The following is a 15,625-nucleotide window of genomic DNA, read 5'->3' as shown; positions in this document are numbered from 1 at the left end:
CTTGCTTCCCGACTCGCTGCCCGGCCCCGTTGCAGCCCAGGAAGGATCAGAGCACTACCTGCCACCAGCCCGATTAGCTGGGAAACCACGGACCGAGGAACCCAGCCTGGCTCTGGAACGTCGCTCCTGCAAAGCCTTGAACCCGATGATTGACGGTCGACGCCCGTTCCTCGAGTTTCAATGGACTCTATTTTTTTTTTTCTTCTTCCGACCTTCAACGTCGTCGGAGCTGCTGCTGAGTTGCAGGTAAGTTCTTTCTAACTCATCGCCAGTGTTAAGTCCATGAATGATTGAGACACGGACTAGCAGGAGAAAAACAAACAAGTCTTTACTGGTGAAAGGCATAAACGAAACTAACCAACAGAGGCTCTCTAGCGCCTTTTATACAGGGGTGGTCACTGCCGGTATTGCAGTCTGAGACCAGTTATTCTCTTAAAGGTACATAAACAACAAGGAAGGCCAATGGAATCTTGGCTTTTATTGCAAGGGGATGGAGTATAAAAACAGGGAAGTCTTGCTGCAGTTATACAGAGTATTGGTGAGGCCACACCTGGAATACTGCATGCAGTTTTGGTTTCCATATTTAAGAAAAGATATACTTGCGCTCGAGGCGGTTCAGAGAAGGTTCACTCGGTTGATTCCAGAGATGAGGGGGTTGACATATGAGGAAAGGTTGAGTAGGTTGGGACTCTGCTCATTGGAGTTCAGAAGAATGAGAGGCGATCTTATCGAAACATATAAGGTTGTGAGGGGGCTTGATCGGGTGGATGCGGTGAGGATGTTTCCACTGATGGGTGAGACTAGAACTAGGGGGCATAATCTTAGAATAAGGGGCTGCCCTTTCAAAACTGAGATGAGGAGAAACTTCTTCACTCAGAGGGTAGTAAATTTATGGAATTTGCTACCCCAGAGAGCTGTGGACGCTGCAACATTAAATAAATTTAAAATGGAGATAGACATTTTCCTAGCAGATAAGGGAATTAGGTGTTACGGGGAGAGGGCAGGGAAGTGGACGTGGGTCTAGATTCAGATCAGCCATGATCCTATTGAATGGTGGTGCAGGCCCGAGGGGCCGTATGGCCTACTCCTGCTCCTATTTCTTATGTTCTTATGTCTTTGTTTACAGTTCCACACTTTTATTCAAGTAAAGCTTCAAAACAGCACCCTGCTTCTCGAGGAGTTATTTGAATGAGTGTTTAGCTGACTGGATAACTGGATAAGATTTACATCTAGTGAGACCAGTACATAAACTCTGGAGAATATAGGCCTAGTCTACTCAATCTCTCCTCAAAGGACAATCCCCCCATCCCAGGTATGAGTCTGGTGAACCTTCATTGCATTCCTATTATGGCAAGTATATCCTTCCAAGGAGACCAAAACTGTACACAATACTCCAGGTATGGTCTCATCAGGGCCCTATATAATTGCAGTAAGATGTCTTTACTCTTATACGGAAATCCTCTTGCAATAAAGGCCAACATACCATTTGCTTTCCTAATTGCTTGCTGTATCTGCACGTTAACTTTCAGTGATTCGTGTACAAGGACACCCAGATCCCTCTGAACACCAACATTTCCCAATCTCTCACCATTTAAAAAATACTGTTTTTCTATTTTTCCTACCAAAGTGGATAACTTCACATTTCTCCACATTATATTCCATTTGCCATGTTCTTGCCCACTCACTTAACCTGTCTATATCCCCCTTATCTATTCTGCTAGTTACAACCTCAAAAAACTCTAACAGATTCGTCAAACACGATTTCCCTTTCATAAATCCGTGTTGACTCTGTCCAATCCTATTATTATTTTTTAAGTGCCCTGTTACCACGTCCTTAATAATAGATTCTAGCATTTTCCCTGCTACTGATGTCAGGCTAAGGGGTCTGTAGTTCTCCATTTTCCCTCTCCCTCCTTTCTTATATAGCTACCTTCCAATCCGCAGGAACTGTTATAGAATCTAGAATTTTGGAAAATGACAACCAATGCATCCACTATCTCTCTAGCCACCTCTTTCAAAACCCTAAGATGTAGGCCATCAGGTCATGGGGATTTATCGGCTTTCAGTCCCATTAATTTCTCCAGTACTTTTTTTTTACTAATACTAATATCTTTCAGTTCCTCATTCTTACTAGACCCTTAGTTCTCCACTATTTCTGGGAAGTTTTTTGCATCTTCTTCCGTGAAGACAGACACAAAGGCTGCAATTTTTCCTCTCGATGCGGCTTGGGGGCAGGACAGCTGCCTTCCAGGTTCCAATCCCGCCCCCAATGACGTCCGACACATAGACGCGATTTTGCGTCAATTGGCTTTGTTAAGCCCGCCCTGTGGGCTTGCCAGCCAATTAAGAGAAAGCCACTGTCAGATGACGTCAGTTGATGGTCATCTGCTGGTTCTCTTAAAAGGGCCATGCACAATTTTTTTGACAGCTGATTTTTCAGTGTTTGATAGCATTGAGGTGCTGCAAACACTGACAATCACTGTACAAAGGTGAGCCCTTTCACCCAGGCTCTCCAGTGACTCCCTCCTTAGGCTAGAACAGATGGCAGCTGCAGGTGAGTTTACAGAAGCGTTCTGTCACTGGTGAGAGAGGTTCTCCCAATGAGGTGGGACTACACAAACAATTCAAAACTTGTCACCTACAGAAAAGTCTAAATACATTAAAAATGATTTTGCAACATTTTCTCACCTTTGAAACTCACCAGTATACTGATGGATCTTTCACACCACTTCTGCAGCTGTCAGCAATGCACAAGCATTACAGTATACCCATAGCACGCCACACTTACCTGGCGTGGTGTCCGGATGTCGGGAAGCCCGCAGTAGACCTGTCAAAATTGCAAAAAGCCTCTTAACTGCCTGTTACCAACCTGTTAACAAGCAGTTAAGTGCCTATAAGCTTCTTCCCGCAACTAAGTGTCGAGTCCATGCGCAAATCGAGGGCCCGACACCTGGGAAGATTGATTGGAGGCGGGTTGACAGCGGGTTTCTGACTTGCTGTCAATCTTTGCAATTTTGCCAGGTGTCCCGCCTCCAAACCCGTCCTCTGAGTGCCAGCAAAATTCCCCCCAAAGTATTTGTTTAATTTTTCTGACATTTCCTTATTCCCCATTATAATTTCTCCTGTCTCAGCCTGTAAGGGACCCACATTTACTTTCGCTAATCTTTCCCTTTTTACATACCTATAGAAGCTTTTAGTTTGTTTTTATGTCTCTCGCTTGTTTACTCTCATATTCTATTTTCCCTTTCTTTATCAATTTCTTGGTCCTCCTTTGCTGAATTCTAAAATCCTCCCAATCCTCAGGTTTACTACTTTTCACCAACATTTTTAGCCTCATCCTTTTATCTCAGAAATAAACTGATACCTGGGATGGCAGGAATGATGTATGAGGAGAGATTGGGTCGATTGGACTTGTACTCGCTGGAGTTTAGAAGAATGAGAGGGGATCTCATCGAAACTTATAAAATTCTAACAGGACTAGACAGACTAGATGCTGGAAGGATGTTCCCGATGGTTGGGGAGTCCAGAACCAGGGGTCACAGTCTAAGGATAAGGGGTAAGCCATTTAGGACAGAGATGAGGAGGAATTTCTTCACCCAGAGAGTGGTGAACCTGTGGAATTCTCTACCAAAGAAGGCAGTAGAGGCCAATTCATTAAATATATTCAAGAAGGAGTTGGATATATTTCTTAAGGCTAAAGGGATCAAGGGATATGGAGAGAAGGCAGGAACAGGGTACTGAATTTGGACGATCAGCCATGATCTCATTGAATGACGGAGCAGGCTCGAGGGGCCGAATGGCCTACTCCTGCTCCTATCTTCTATGTTTCTATAATATGTCTGAAAGGTACCACTCAGTCTTGTTAGGCTGGAAAACAAACGCAAAGCACCATGGGATACTTGGCTATATTAACCCTTTTTAAACTAACATAAATAAATTTAGCTGACCAAAGACATTCTGAAGTGTTGCTTGTAATTACAACTTGGTGGTAACTGTTTAAGAAAGAGCCTGTTCTTGGAAGAGATAAGAGTACAAAGGCATGATTAATGAATAGCAGCAAATAAGGCCTTGATGAGTAGTCAGCCAGCTGCATAATTCAATGTGGCTTTGTATTCATCCAGCCATGTCTCTGCTGAAAATACCTTCCCATACCAATAACAAGAGTAAGAGATAGCTCATGAATACAGCAGTTAGAATGAAGCCTCTACAGTCAATAAGCTCAAAGGACAGGCCTAATAGTTGATTGATTAATCATGTAAACCAATGAAGTATTAATATTCTTATGTATACACCCCCATTAGTAATAAGTGGGTGTTGTCTAATAAACTGTATAAACTAAGCTGTATTGCCACTTTTAGTTAAGGTGCAAAATCTAGCAAAGTCTGTGACAGAAAATGACAACATGAGTTTCACTTTTGAGAAATAAACGTTAGAAGTGATTACTGAAACTGAGTTATAACTGTCGTTCCCAAGGGCATTCTCCTTATGTATACCAGTAGTTATACAATTAAGTGCAAGATAAGGTATTGCAAAGAGGCATGTAATATAAAAACCTTCTAGAGATGGAGGGCTGGATTCTCCTCCACCCATGCCCCCCATTGCTGGATTAATAGCAGGGCATGACTTCTGCCTGCTCACAATCTGCTGAATTCTCCTCCTGGTGCACTCTTTATACATGCAGGGCTGTTTAAGAGCAGCAATAACATCCTTAGGTTACTGCTGCCCTTAAAAAGCAGTGAGTGAAATGCAGCTAGCTAAAAGAGAACATGACTTTTTGGATAATAGCAGCCACAATGACAGAGAGAACAGCAGCCTCGATGTGGAGAAGGGGAACAACAGTTGCAATGGCTTCCAGATTGCCCGATACATCATGGAGGTTTTTTCTCATGGAAGTAAAAGAATCAACTCCTGAGAGCCGAATGCAGAAAGCTACATAAGAGGGTGGTTCAGACCATATGGAAGGAAGTTGCTTAAGCAGTCAGTGAAAATTTCACCATTCCAAGAACTGACACATAATACAAGAAGAAGTACATGAGGGTGGAGGTAAGTCAAGGCACTGTTCCCAATGCACATTCTGTACCAATGATAATGGCATCTCACTGCCTTACCTCGCATGCTCATTCTGTGTCATCATTGGGGTGTCAGGGAAATTCACTGATGCAAAGGGAAAACTCTGAAAACACTCAAGCACCATTTTAGCTCAAAACAACTCAGGGAACTTGCATTGTCTGCAAAAGGACTTCTGCTAGTCTTAAATATCTGTCCATTTATAGGGACTGTTCACCTGCGCCTCTTGTCTTAATGGGTGGCATGATTATATGGTGGAAAGTAAGTGTCCATGCCTCTCACCTTCCTTTAACATTGTGTTCTCTCCCTGCCAAGGAAAAGGCAGCAACATAACCTATGATAGAAAACTGCAACTGGGAAAGGAGCACCACTGCTGAAAATGCTGAGTCTGCAGATAATAGACAGACACACGGGTGACTTTGTGGGAGACCGCAAGGTTGGAGGTAAGGTGATCTGTAAAGCTCGGTGAGTGGGTATGTATATGTAGTTAAGACTGGGCAAGACTCGTTATACTTTGTGTCAGCTTTATGTGCTTTCCCAAAGTATTGCATTGCCCTTACATTCAGCTATATCTTCAAGGGGAAATCTGAATGTGTGAATGGCTAAACAAGCTCTTTTTTTTCACATCATAGCGGGTGCCTTGGAAGAAGATGCTGGCTACTCTGATGACCACTTCCAGTTCTGCAACTTCTGTCATTTCCCACCAACTCTGTCATAACATCTCATCTACTCCAGTATCAGCCTAGAGACACTCACTCAGGCAGAAGTAACCAGTGAGCCAGCAGGCTTTTCATTGGATGCAGCACTGAACACCAGTATGAGATTCTGGGAATGAAAAATTGGGAGAGTGCCATTTCTCCACAGGGGGAATAGAAATGACTGCCCTTGGCTGAGGAGCTTAGGGATCAAGATCTCATGGGCCCAGTCTTCAAAAGAATAATGATTATGGAGCATAGGTTTCATGTGCAGGCAGTGAAGATGATTTCTATGCATATGATTGTGATGATGGAAGAGTCTATGACCTCTATCTGCCACACACTGTAGTTGGTTTTTCATGACCTGCAGAACACCCTGGAGAGATTGACAGTTCAGGAGATTTCTCCATCAAAATGGCCTCAGGAGGAGGTAATAAGGACAACAATTTCAGACCATAACCTCTACCCCTATCTGTTTTTTCATTTTTTGTTCTCTCTCACATGGCAGCTGTCGATCATTCTGCCATTGCCATTTACACTTCATCTAAAGTCATCTTTTGTTTCTTAACTTGTCCCATTACCATCTACTTTTGCCTTGCACCATCATCCCTTTTGTCTCTTAATCTCTCTTGCCTTCCATCCTATCACAGACCTTCCCTTTTGTTCATTCCTCCCCTCCCCCTTTCCCTGCCCCTATACTTGCTTAAAAACCTGTTCCATCTCCAACTTTTTCCAGTTCTGATGAAGGGTCATCGACCTGAAACGTTAACTCTCTTTCTCTCTCCACAGATGCTGCCTGACCTGCTGAGTATTGTAGGATTTGCAAAAATCCAGGAAAATACAGTCTACATTGTAAAACCCCTGAAATGGCCACATTTTATGAACACAAGATGGAGTTGGCAGATCACATGACTCATTTCAGAAGGACATACCACTGCAGTATCTTAAAGAAACCTGAGTCACCACCGATTAGAAGATTCCAGAACTGACTGCAATTGATATGGTAAAATGGTTACAGTAGTAACGAAGTCAAAACAAAAGTATTTACACCTCAAGGTGTGTTAATTGCTAGCAAAACGCAAACCCATCTCTGAAATCGCAGAGCACAGACAAAACCTATTATCTGTACCAAACTCAGAGGGACACAGGACAGATCCCATTAGTTTCATTTACAAGACACTAAAATAAAGTACCTGCTTTTGTCAAAGCAGCCTGCCCGTTACTTTAACAAAAGAAAACCCCTGATTTGGCGCCAAGCTAAGGGCAAGAAAACAGTATAACTGTTGGGGGAAAAGAGACATTCAAAAAAAAAGAAACAGTTTCACACAGACACGAGGAAAAAAGGCAGAGCGAGTGGAGAGGTTCGATTACGGTTCGAGGAGCACGGAGGGCCTACAAGTTCGAGCAGGAGAGCAGGTTCAGGAGCCGGTCCCATAAGGAAGATTGGAGATCCCGGACGATACAGGAGCACCAAGGTCAAGGACAGTTTTAAAAACCCTGGTGAGCATAGAGGCCCAACTCCACCTAGCTGATCTAGTTGAGGTACACTGTAGAGACGGGAGGGTTTTTAATATTAAGGGCTTTGTAATTCGGGAGTGTTATTCATCCTTCGTTGTGCCGTGCGCTTTCTCCACCCCCATTTTATTATATCGCTGATCTAGAATTGATGTATTATGATAGTCAAAGTAACTCTTGTGTGTTAAATTTTAGTTCCCATTGAGAGGCGTGTTCATGATTTCTGTCTGCATTGTTTCTTCATTCTCTATGTTTTATTCTCCTTAAAAATAAAGATACCTTTGATTTAAAACTTACCTTGTCTCACCTGATCCATTTGTCTTCCAAGTCACAAGTTGGGCCAACACATCAAGGTGGTCTGGCAATAAGCCCAGTGTCTAGAACCGGTGAGGGGGGAGTGCTTCAGAACCGCTCACGAGCAGTGCGAAATCAAAAACTGATCTCGCACACCACAAGCTCGTTAAAACGACCCCTTACAGTATTTCCAGCATTTTCTGTTTTTTTTGCTTTTGTAATAAGGGCAGTGGTGGCTTCTGGAGTGGCAGTTACCACTGCTTCAGTAGATGCCTTGAGAGTAGGCCTGAATGTTACACGAGGGTTCCAATACCTTATGGGACTATTTTTTCTGCAATGACATCAACCAGCAGTACATCTGAGCCTTTGCCCTGCAGCAGTGGACTGAAAGGTTTGGACACAGAGCTGTCTCTCTTGAGAGTGGCAATGAGTCTGCTTCCCTAAAGACCTCTCCAATACCTGCCTATGAGGGAGCTTCAGACATGGGCCCACCACCCATTAATATTGCAAAATAAATGCTGCTGTAAGCTGGTCCCTCTGGGATAGCTACTTCACTGAGATACCTCAGGTCGCCAAGGCTCCAGGGGAACCATTCTAGTTACCACTCAACTCCATCTCACTCAGGGAGCACATTATAGAAGTCGAGGAACTTGACAAGTACATAAGCTGACAAAAGAAGTTAAGTAGTTAAAGGTAGGTTGAATGGATTTTTTGGCACATTTTGGTGAATGTAGTTCTGCAAGATAAACACAGATTGACCAGATAGGTTTCTAAGTTAATTTCTGTGTATACTTGCAACTTTTTGGAGTGGGGTGATGGCAGGGGAAATAAACACTTTCCCTCTATGGCCTTGCCTCTCCCTATCTCTGTAATCTCCTCCAGCCCCACCAGCCCCACAACCATTCCCACCCCACCACCACCCCCCCCCCGCCCGAGATATCTGCGCTCCTCTAATTCTGCCCTCTTGAGCATCCCTGATTATAATCGCTCAACCATTGGTGGCCATGCCTTCGGTTGCCTAGGTCCTAAGCTCTGGAATTCCCTGCCTAAACCTCTCCGCCTTGCTACCTCTCTCTTTCCTCCTTTAAGACGCTCCTTAAAATCTACCTCTTTGACCAAGCTTTTGGTTATCTGCCCTAATTTCTCCTTATGTGGCTCAGCGTCAAATTTTTTTTTTCTTATAATACTCCTGTGCAGTGCCTTGGGACGTTTTACTACGTTAAAGGCACTATATAAATACAAGTTGTTGTTGTTGTGTTATGAAGCAAACAGGCAAAAGTCTTTGACAGTGAACAACATTGTAAGGGTGGGGGTATGAATTATTTGGTGAGTGAACCTTTATTTATTGAAAATACTGGGCTATAAGTTGTGTCCTTTTTTCTCTGGCTGCTGGATCATCTGTTTAACATCCTTTTCTTCCTATATACCCTCCTCATGACATGGGTTTGGAGATCCTTCCCCAATAACTTAATTATCAGCCCCATCAGCTTCCAGAGCAAGCTACAATGATTCTAGAGTCTCTTGCTTGGCTATATTGCAAGGCTCCATCAGACTTATCTAGGCCTCAATTTATCTGCTGTCCCCCTCTGTCGGCAGAAGCCTGACTGGAGTCATTTGCTATGCTGCAGGGTATAGTCCTGATCACCAATCAATCATTCTGATACTGGCTTTGAGTCACCAGTGCTGGTATGGTGGATTGCCAAATGGTGAAACCACCATGACAGATTCCTGGGGAGCAGGCATTAATGTGCAGGATAAAATAATTGGCATCACACACTAGTTTCACATTAATCGAACTAAAGCCTGCCCTGTTAATGTAATTGAGAGGGTTCTCACATGGGGCATTGAGTGCCAAATCCATTCTATCAATTGCTCCTTGCACCTATGGTAACCCTGCTAGTCTGTAGAATTGGATAGCTCTGACTGTTTGGTTATCTGGTTCCACTGGGAAGGAAATGAACAGCATGCCCAGGCTGAAGAGAGCATCAGTCACCTTCTTTATGCAATGGTGACCTTTTTTCTAACTAATGTGATAAAGGTCACCAGATGTTAACTGAAAGAATCCAGTTGCAAAGAAATTCAAGGCAATGGTGACTTTGACAGTAGTATTAACAACAGGATACCACTACACTACTCATACTGCCATTTATATAGTGGTAATCAAAATTAGGGTCAGAAGTTGGGGAAAATGGAGCGTAAAGGTTAGCCATCCCCACTTAAATGCAGCAGGGTGGACATTAAAGGGGAATTGTACTATTTCTGGAGGAAAATTTTGTTGCTACCTCAGTGATAAATTGTGTGGACTACTTCAAATAGAACACACAAGACAACAGCTCTGAAGAACTTTTTGTTATTGCATGACCCTTTCTAACCATCTCCATCCCGATACTTTAGATCAAACCAGAGCTTTATCCTGAGAAAAAAAAACTGCTCTCCTTCTGGCCACCAGCTGGCAATTTCCCCAACCCAATTTTACACATGTGCATGACAACTTTCTTCCTACCTCTTTCAAACTTAGGTAAAATTCTGCACAATGGTTGACAGGTTTCTGTGGTACTCATCATTTTTTCCTGCTCTTGATCCTTGGCATCCTCTCCCCCTCCCTCCTCAAGCCAAACCAAACCCAGTTCATCCAAAGATACACCTGTACAGAATCCGAGCTAGGTACAGAGAGAGAAACAGACAGAGAAAAAACAACGAATAAAAAGGAAGTGAATAATTACAATAAAAAGCAAAAAGAAATAAGTCAGCAGGAGAAAAGCATTAAAAAAAAGAGAACAGGCATTCCTCCACCTTTGAGACTGATTGGAAAGGGCAGTAAGAGTATTCCAGATGTGCCGTGAAACAGCCTCCATGTTAAGTGATAAACGTCACACAATGACTATAACTACTAAAAAAAAGTTTTAAAAATCCTTTTTTACGATAGACGTATTTATTTTTTAAAATTCTGGTTAAAAATAAACAAGCTTTTGGAGATGGCGGTTTGAATTGCCCGAGATAATTAAAAATGCAGCTGACGTAACGGTTAAACGGCCACACGGCCGTCGAGTGAGCGACCGCCCGCCTCACCAGTGCCGGCAACCTGACACTTAGCAGATACCACGCCATCAGGATTTTTTTTCTTATTTTTAAAAAATTTTCCTCTACTATTTATGCTTTACTTCGAACGTTTCTAAGTTTGAAAGTTGGGCCCCGGAGAGCAGGCGTCGAGCTGCAGTGTCGATCAGATTGTAGTCAATATATTTTCAAATCTCAGCCTCAATATTAACAAACCTCTTAGTAAACGCAAAAAAAATGTTCAAGAAATTGACCAAATCTTTTACATTACGACGTGTCCGAACAATACATCCTAAACAAGTGAGTATTTAAAAAAAAATCAAAATACAAGTCTAAAACCCTGAGAGCTCATTGAAGGTGCGAGGTTACCTTTTTATATACGAGCAGATCAGCTGTTGCTCAGTCAGTCTGTATTTTAATAATGACAAACGTATATTTTTTTAATTTGTTCTTGAGGTGTGGTTAAGGTCGCCTTTATTGCCAATCCCCGGTTGCCCTGAATGGCTGCAGTCCATATGATGCTGCTCCCACAATGGTGCTGGACCTCTCCCAGGAGATTACATGGCTGTTGGTGGGTGTGGAGCATAGGGTTGTGTTAAGGTTGAATGGGACCATGGATCAGCTGGTCTTTTTCTGCCTGTCTTATTCCTATGTTGCATGTAGATAAGGATATTGACCCATTGACAAAGGAACAATATATGCCCAAGTCAGAATGGTGTGTGACTTAGAGTTGGTGTTCTCAGAACATTGCTGCTCATGCTTCTTGGTGTTAGAAGTTGGTGTCATGTGTTACTGTAGAGGAGACTGCACCGTGATCAGTGAATACAGTACACTAAATTGAAAGAAGTACAAGTAAATCGCTGTTTCACCTGGAGTGTTTGGGGCCCTGGACGGTGGGAAGGGAGGTGGTGAAAGAGCAGGTGTTACATTTCCTGCGCCTGCAGGGGAAGGAGCCCTGGGAAGGGGAGTGCGCGTTGGCCACGATAGAGGAGTGGACCAGGGTTTCGCTGAGGGAATGATCCCTTCGGAATGCTGAAAGGGGAGATTTTTTAAAATCTCCAACAATAATTCAAATCTGAAGAAATGAGACTCCACACTTATAAAAGTTAATTTTCAGGGCCAGAAAGTTTGTTTGGCAGTAATTAAGACTTATCACACTGTTAAACATTTACTTACACTCGAATGGAACTGGAAGCCCTAACTTTTTCTGGTGCGTCTTTTTTTATTCATTTATGGGAAGTGGGCGTCGCTGGCAAGGCCAGCATTTATTGCCCATCCCTAGTTGCCCTTGAGAAGGTGGTGAGCTGCCTTCTTGAACCGCTGCAGTCAGTGTGGTGAAAGTACTCCCACAGTGCTGTTAGGTAGGGAGTTACAGGATTTTGACCCAGCGACAATGAAGGATCAGCGATATACTTCTAAGTCAGGATGGGTGTGACTTGGAGGGGAACTTGGAGGTGGTGGTGTTCCCATGTGCCTGCTGCCCTTGTCATTCTAGGTGGAAGAGGTCGCGAGTTTGGGAGGTGCTGCCGAAGAAGCCTTGTCGAGTTGCTGCAGTGCATCTTGTAGATGATACACACTGCAGCCACGGTACGCCGGTAGTTGCCACTGTATTTGTGGCTAGTCCAGTTAAGTTTCTTGTCAATGGTGACCCCCAGGATGTTGATGATTGGGGGATTCAGCAATGGTAATACCGTTGAATGCCAAGGGGAGGTGGTTAGACTCTCGCTTGTTACCTGCCACTTACCTGAGCTAAGAAAAACCTTCAAAATTGTAAAAAGACAATACACGGATAAAGTGGAGTCACACTATCATAGCTCAGATTCGCGAAGGATGTGGAGTGGACTAGAATCTATTATGGACTACAAAGGGAAACCCAGCTGTGTCATGCCCAGCAATGCTTCTCTCCCGGACGAGCTTAACACTTTTTACGCCCGGTTTGAGGCCAACAACAACTGGCCTGTTACAAGGGCGCCCGCGGCTCATGACGACCGGGTCTTCTCAATCTCCATGGCTGATGTGAGCAAGACTTTTAAGAGAGTGAACACCCACAAAGCACCCGGTCCAGATGGAATCCCTGGACGTGTCCTTAGAGCATGCGCTGACCAGCTGGCAGCCGTGTTTACGGATATATTCAACCGTTCACTGTACCAGTCTGTAGTCCCCACCTGCTTCAAGATGACATCGGTTATTCCAGTCCCCAAAAAAACAAAAGTAACCTGTTTAAACGACTACCGCCCCATAGCACTCACTTCTGTCATCATGAAGTGCTTTGAGAGGCTGGTCAAAACCCACATCAACTTACTAACTGACACACTGGACCCACTCCAATTTGCTTACCACCCAAAAAGATCTAGGGATCATCCCATCGCTATTAGATCCATGTATCTTGATGTTGTGTCCTTCAATAATTAGACAAGAGACTGCAGGGAACGATCAACAGGTGTTTACTGAATGAGGGTTACTCTAGAACTAACTTTACAGATCCCTACTCAGGGTTTATATACAGTTGTGGTCACTGCCAGTACTACAGTATACAGGAGCTGTAAAAAGTAGTTCTCCCCTTAAAGGTACATACATTACAATTCCTCCCCTTTTAGATTAACAGTACCATAACACTCATTTAACAACTAAATATCAAACTAATTACAATTAACACTTTTAACATGCAACATTAACTGAAAATAGTCTATTTATAAATTCAGTCTTTGGGGAGGCTTCCTGATCCTTTCTGGATAGCGCCTTTCCCGAGTGTCTTGCTCTTGGTGCGGAGGCGATTCTGGCCCCCTGTTGTCGGTTGGTTCATCCGCTTCCGATGCTACTGTTTCTGGGGTAGATGCTACCTGTACGTCGGGTTCATCACCAGGTATGTAGGGGCGAGACATGGGGTTGACTCGTTCCTGTGACTCTAGGATCTGGTCAACATGGCGTCTCACAATGTTCTCCCCAACATCCACTGTGTACATTAGTGGCCCCTGCCGTGTGCATATCGTTCCTGGTTGCCATTTCTCTGTTCGGTAGTCGCGGGCCAAGACTGGTTGCCCTACATTGAAGCTCCTTGTCGGCCTCTCATTGATGTGCTGGAATTGCTTATTCTTAACATCTCTTCGTACATTTGGTCTGAGAAAATCCAGAAGAGATCTCAACCTTCGGTTAAAGAACATCATGGCCGGGGTCTGGTTGGTGACTGCATGTGTCGCATTTCTGTAGACTAACAGGAAATTGTCCACCTTATGCTGCAGTGGAATGTCGTCATCGCACATGGCCTTTACTGCTTTTTTAAAGGTTTGTACGAACCTCTCAGCCAATCCATTTGTGGCTGGATGATACGGGGCGGATGTGTAATGCCTTACCCGATTCCTTTTCATAAATCTTCGAAACTCTTCGGACACAAACTGTGGTCCGTTATCAGAGCAAATCTGCTCTGGCAAGCCGTTCCTGGCAAATATAGTCCGTAGGACTGCAATCGTTTTCTCCGTGGTGGTGGAGGACATTTTGATCACCTCAGGCCATTTCGAGTGCGCATCCACAGCTATTAAAAACATTGAATCCATGAATGGACCAGCAAAATCAATATGCACCCATTGCCATGGAGATGAGGGCCACTCCAATGGGTGTAGAGGGGCATGTCGTGGTGCATTTTGGACCTTCTGGCATCCTGAGCAGCTCTTTGTTAGGTCTTCGATTTGCTGATCGATCCCCAGCCACCACACATAAGCCCTAGCAAGGCTTTTCATTTTCACCCCTCCCAGATGACCTTCGTGAAGCTCATTGAGCACTCTCTCCCTTAACTTGGGTGGAATTACCACTCGGTATCCACACATCAAGGTCCCCTGGCATACTGACAGCTGTTCTCTTCTGGATGAGAATGCTGGCAACAGTGAGTCGCCATGTGCTGGCCATCCCTTCACCGTCAAATCATATACCCGAGACAGTGTCGGGTCATTTCGGGTCTCCTCTATACCAGTGTTAGTTACTGGCAAGCATTCAATTATAGTCGAATGAAATATTTCGACAGGATCCACTGCTGGTGCTTCCTCCGCAGTAGGCAGTGGCAGGCGTGATAGCCCATCAGCGTTTCCATGCTGTTTCGTGCCCTTATACTCGATTTCATATTGGTGTGCCCCTAGAAAAAGGGACCATCTTTGTAGCTGTTGCGCAGTCATCACCGGAACGCCCTTCTTTGGATTAAAGATGGAGACAAGTGGTTGGTGGTCAGTCAGCAAGGTGAACTTCAGCCCGTGCAGATAGTGATTGAACTTTTTCACTCCCCACACTAGGCTGAGGGCCTCCCTGTCAATCTGGGCGTAGTTACGCTCGGCTGAGGTTAGTGACCGAGACGCAAAGGCTACTGGTCCCTCCGAGCCGTCCCGGAATTTGTGCGACAGCACCGCTCCAATGCCATAGGGTGATGCATCACACGCCAACCGAATTGGTAGTGCTGGGTTGAAATGAGCCAACACATCTTTTGATGACTACTGCCTCAATCTTTTCAGGGGACTTATGTAACACCTCTTTATCAATAACATGGCCACAATACGAGATCTGCTTCTGGAAAAACTCGCATTTGTGGCGATTAGCTCGGAGCCCAATCTAGTGAGCACCTGCTCCAGGTTGGCGAGATGATCACTGTCATTTTCGCCCGTGACCAGGATGTCGTCCAAATAACACTGGGTCCCTGGAATCCCTTGCAGGATTTGATCCATTGCCCTTTGCCAAATAGCCGGAGCTGATGATACCCCGAACACCAGCCGGTTGTATTGGTAGAGACCTTTATGAGTGTTGATCATGAGGTACTGGTTCGAGGCTTCTTCTACCTCCATTTGCAGGTACGCCTGGGCCAGATCAATCTTTAGTGAAGCGTTTCCCTCCAGATAGCAAGGCGAAAATATCTTCAATCCGCGGAAGCGGATATTCTACAGTGTGAAGGACTGGGTTCACTGTCACCTTAAAGTCCCCACAGATGCGAACCTTCTTTGGTTCTCCAGGCGTATTACTCA

Source organism: Somniosus microcephalus, chromosome 13, assembly GCF_052327205.1.
Source record: "Somniosus microcephalus isolate GS21.2 chromosome 13, FLI_Smic_1.0, whole genome shotgun sequence".
In the NCBI taxonomy this organism is placed as follows: domain Eukaryota; kingdom Metazoa; phylum Chordata; class Chondrichthyes; order Squaliformes; family Somniosidae; genus Somniosus; species Somniosus microcephalus.
Note: the sequence above shows the minus strand (reverse complement) of the source record.